Genomic DNA, 5265 nt, shown 5'->3' on the forward strand with positions numbered 1-5265 from the left:
GTACCGTTGAAGATTTTGAAGATAGGCACTTGGTAGAACTTGCTCCTACTTATGAAATTGCTGCTGCTGCTTTAGTTCGCACTGTTGGAAACTAAATTTGTTAATCTCAATCCTATAATCCAACACATGTTTCTTACACTTGGTGATTTGGAAGAGGGGGAAAAGAAAGATTTTGTTTTAGAAACCCTTCTTAGAGAATTTGGCGGTCTAGCAAGAGAGGCTAGAAAGGTCTTCGCTAAATTTAATATGCTTGGTTCTCATACTAATTTTGTTGGTCTCCTTGAAAAAATGGATATGGATAGGATAAGGTACACTAATAATGCTAATGATGGTGGGGAGATCAAAGCACCAATACCATGTAAACTCCTAGCTATGAATGATGCACTAGAAAATAACTATGCTTGGCTTGTTCTCGAAAATTTGTTTGATGAGAGTAGCAAGCCCAAGACTAATGAAAAGGGAGACGCTGAAACTTATGTATCCAATATACTATGCATGGTTGAGAAAACTCCAAACCCCGCTGTAGGTGCACCACCCTTTGATGTTACTTGAGTTACACTTTCGCGCCTAGCTGAAAGGCGTTAAAGAAAGCGCTTATGGGAGACAACCCATGTTTTTACTCCAGTATTTTTGTTTTATATTTGTGTCTTGGAAGTTGTTTACTACTGTAGCAACCTCTCCTTATCTTAGTATTGAGTTTTGTTGTGCCAAGTAAAGTCTTTGATAGTAAAGTAAGTACTAGATTTGGATTACTCGCGCAGTTCCAGATTTCTTTGCTGTCACGAATATGGGTCTACCTCCCTGTAGGTAGCTCAGAAAATTAAGCCAATTTACATGCATGATCCTCGGATATGTACGCAACTTTCATTCAATTTGAGCATTTTCATTTGAGCAAGTCTGGTGGCCTAATAAAATCCATCTTTACGGACTGTTCTGTTTTGACAGATTCTGCCTTTTATTTTGCATTGCCTCTTTTGCTATGTTGGATGAATTTCTTTGATCCATTAATGTCCAGTAGCTTTATGCAATGTCCAGAAGTGTTAAGAATGATTGTGTCACCTCTGAACATGTGAATTTTTATTATGCACTAACCCTCTAATGAGTTGTTTCGAGTTTGGTGTGGAGGAAGTTTTCAAGGATCAAGAGAGGAGTATGATGCAATATGATCAAGGAGAGTGAAAGCTCTAAGCTTGGGGATGCCCCGGTGGTTCACCCCTGCATATTTTAAGAAGACTCAAGCGTCTAAGCTTGGGGATGCCAAAGGCATCCCCTTCTTCATCGACAACATTATCAGGTTCCTCCCCTGAAACTATATTTTTATTCCGTCACATCTTATGCACTTTGCTTGGAGCGTCGGTTTGTTTTTGTTTTTTGTTTTGTTTGAATAAAATGGATCCTAGCATTCACTTTATGGGAGAGAGACACGCTCCGCTGTAGCATATGGACAAATATGTCCTTAGGCTCTACTCATAGTATTCATGGTGAAGTTTCTTCTTCGTTAAATTGTTATATGGTTGGAATTGGAAAATGCTACATGTAGTAACTCTAAAAGGTCTTGGATAATTTGATACTTGGCAATTGTTGTGCTCATGTTTAAGCTCTTGCATCATATACTTTGCACCCATTAATGAAGAAATACTTAGAGCTTGCTAATTTGGTTTGCATATTTGGTTTCTCTAGAGTCTAGATAACATCTAGTATTGAGTTTTGAACAACAAGGAAGACGGTATGGAGTCTTATAATGTTTATAATATGTCTTTTATGTGAGTTTTGCTGTACCGTTCATCCTTGTGTTTTTTTCAAATAACCTTGCTAGCCTAAACCTTGTATCGAGAGGGAATGCTTCTCATGCATCCAAAATACTTGAGCCAACCACTATGCCATTTGTGTCCACCATACCTACCTACTACATGGTATTTGTCCGCCATTCCAAAGTAAATTGCTTGAGTGCTACCTTTAAAATTCCATCATTCACCTTTGCAATATATAGCTCATGGGAAAAATAGCTTAAAAACTATTGTGGTATTGAATATGTACTTATGCACTTTATCTCTTATTAAGTTGCTTGTTGTGCGATAACCATGTTTCGGGGACGCCATCAACTATTCTTTGTTGAATATCATGTGAGTTGCTATGCATGTCCGTCTTGTCTGAAGTAAGAGAGATCTACCACCTTTATGGTTGGAGCATGCATATTGTTAGAGAAGAACTTTGGGCCGCTAACTAAAGCCATGATTCATGGTGGAAGTTTTAGTTTTGGACATATATCCTCAATCTCATATGAGAATAATAATTGTTGCCACATGCTTATGCATTAAAGAGGAGTCCATTATCCGTTGTCCATGTTGTCCCGGTATGGATGTCTAAGTTGAGAATAATCAAAAGCGAGAAATCCAAAATGCGAGCTTTCTCCTTAGACCTTTGTACAGGCGGCATGGAGGTACCCCATTGTGACACTTGGTTAAAACATGTGCATTGCAAAGATCCGGTAGTCCAAGCTAATTAGGACAAGGTGCGGGCACTATTAGTATACTATGCATGAGGCTTGCAACTTGTAAGATATAATGTACATAACTCATATGCTTTATTACTACCGTTGACAAAATTGTTTCATGTTTTCAAAATAAAAGCTCTAGCACAAATATAGCAATCGATGCTTTCCTCTTTGAAGGACCATTCTTTTTACTTTTATGTTGAGTCAGTTCACCTATATCTCTCCATCTCAAGAAGCAAACACCTGTGTGAACTGTGCATTGATTCCTACATACTTGCATATTACACTTGTTATATTACTCTATGTTGACAATTATCCATGAGATACACATGTTATAAGTTGAAAGCAACCGCTGAAACTTAATCTTCCTTTGTGTTGCTTCAATACCTTTACTTTGATTTATTGCTTTATGAGTTAACTCTTATGCAAGACTTATTAATACTTGTCTTGAAGTACTATTCATGAAAAGTCTTTGCTTTATGATTCACTTGTTTACTCATGTCATTACCATTGTTTTGATCGCTGCATCCACTACATATGTTTACAAATAGTATGATCAAGGTTATGATGGCATATCACTTCAGAAATTATCTTTGTTATCGTTTTACCCGCTCGGGACGAGCAGAACTAAGCTTGGGGATGCTTGATACGTCTCCGATGTATCGATAATTTCTTATGTTCTATGCCATATTATTGATGATACCTACATGTTTTATGCACACTTTATGTCATATTCGTGCATTTTCTGGAACTAACCTATTAACAAGATGCCGAAGTGCCAGTTCCCGTTTTCTGTTGTTTTTGGTTTCAGAAATCCTAGTAACGAAATATTCTCGGAATTGGACGAAACGAAGACCCAGGGGCCTATTTTGCCACGAACCTTCCAGAAGACCGAAGAGCATACGAAGTGGGGCCACGAGGTGGCCAGACCACATGGCGGCGCGGCCAAGGGGGGGCCCGCGCCGCCCTGTGGTGTGGGCCCCTCGTCAGCCCTCCGACTCCGCCCTTCCGCCTACTTAAAGCCTCCGTCGCGAAACCCCTGAGGCGAAAAACCACGATACGGAAAACCTTACCGAGACGCCGCCGCCGCCGATCCCATCTCGGGGGATTCCGGAGATCTCCTCCGGCACCCTGCCGGAGAGGGATTCATCTCCCGGAGGACTCTACACCGCCATGGTCGCCTCCGGAGTGATGAGTGAGTAGTTCACCCCTGGACTATGGGTCCATAGCAGTAGCTAGATGGTTGTCTTCTCCTCATTGTGCTTCATTGTCGGATCTTGTGAGCTGCCTAACATGATCAAGATCATCTATCTCGTAATACTCTATGTTGTGTTTGTCGGGATCCGATGGATAGAGAATACCATGTTATGTTAATTATCAAGTTATTACATATGTGTTGTTTATGATCTTGCATGCTCTCCGTTACTAGTAGAGGCTCTGGCCAAGTTTTTGCTTTTAACTCCAAGAGGGAGTATTTATGCTCGATAGTGGGTTCATGCCCGCATTGACACTCGGGACGAGTGATGAGAAAGTTCTAAGGTTGTGTTGTGCTTGTTGCCACTAGGGATAAAACATTGGCGCTATGTCCGAGGATGTAGTTGTTGATTACATTACGCACCATACTTAATGCAATTGTCTGTTGCTTTGCAACTTAATACCGGAAGGGGTTCGGACGATAACCTGAAGGTGGACTTTTTAGGCATAGATGCAGTTGGATGGCGGTCTATGAACTTTGTCGTAATGCCCAATTAAATCTCACTATACTTATCATGTCATGTATGTGCATTGTTATGCCCTCTCTATTTGTCAATTGCCCGACTGTAATTTGTTCACCCAACATGCTTTTATCTTATGGGAGAGACACCTCTAGTGAACTGTGGACCCCGGTCCATTCTTTTAATACTGAAATACAAATCTGCTGCAATACTTGTTTTACTGTTTTCTCTGCAAACAATCATCTTCCACACAATACGGTTAATCCTTTGTTAGAGCAAGCCGGTGAGATTGACAACCTCACTGTTTCGTTGGGGCAAAGTACTTTGGTTGTGTTGTGCAGGTTCCACGTTGGCGCCGGAATCTCTGGTGTTGCGCCGCACTACATCCCGCCGCCATCAACCTTCAACGTGCTTCTTGACTCCTACCTGGTTCGATTAAACCTTGGTTTCTTACCGAGGGAAACTTGCCGCTGTGAGCATCACACCTTCCTCTTGGGGTTCCCAACGGACGTGTCAACTACACGCATCAAGCAAATTTCTGGCGCCGTTGCCGGGGAACTGAAGAAAAGCTACACCACAAAGATTTCTAACTCCCACGTCAACTACGCGCCAGCACTCCCACATATTCAACGATGACTTTAGTGATCGACTGAACCATTTACATATGATACCGATTCCCTTTGTCACGCGATATTTTTACTTGTCCGAGGTTTGATCATCGGTATCTCTATACCTCATTCAACCTCGTCTCCTGACAAGTACTCTTTACTCGTGCCGTGGTATGTGGTCTCTTATGAACCATTCATATGCTTGCAAGCTATTAGACGACATTCCACCGAGAGGGCCCAGAGTATATCTATCCGTCATCGGGATGGACAAATCCCACTGTTGATCCATATGCCTCAACTCGTACTTTCCGGATACTTAATCCCACCTTTATAACCACCCATTTACGCAGTGGCGTTTGATGTAATCAAAGTACCTTTCCGGTATAAGTGATTTACATGATCTCATGTGATGAGGACATCCCTACTTCACCACTACCTCCGTCATTGA

The sequence above is a fragment of the Lolium rigidum genome, chromosome 6 (genome assembly GCF_022539505.1).
Source record: "Lolium rigidum isolate FL_2022 chromosome 6, APGP_CSIRO_Lrig_0.1, whole genome shotgun sequence".
Lineage (NCBI taxonomy): Eukaryota > Viridiplantae > Streptophyta > Magnoliopsida > Poales > Poaceae > Lolium > Lolium rigidum.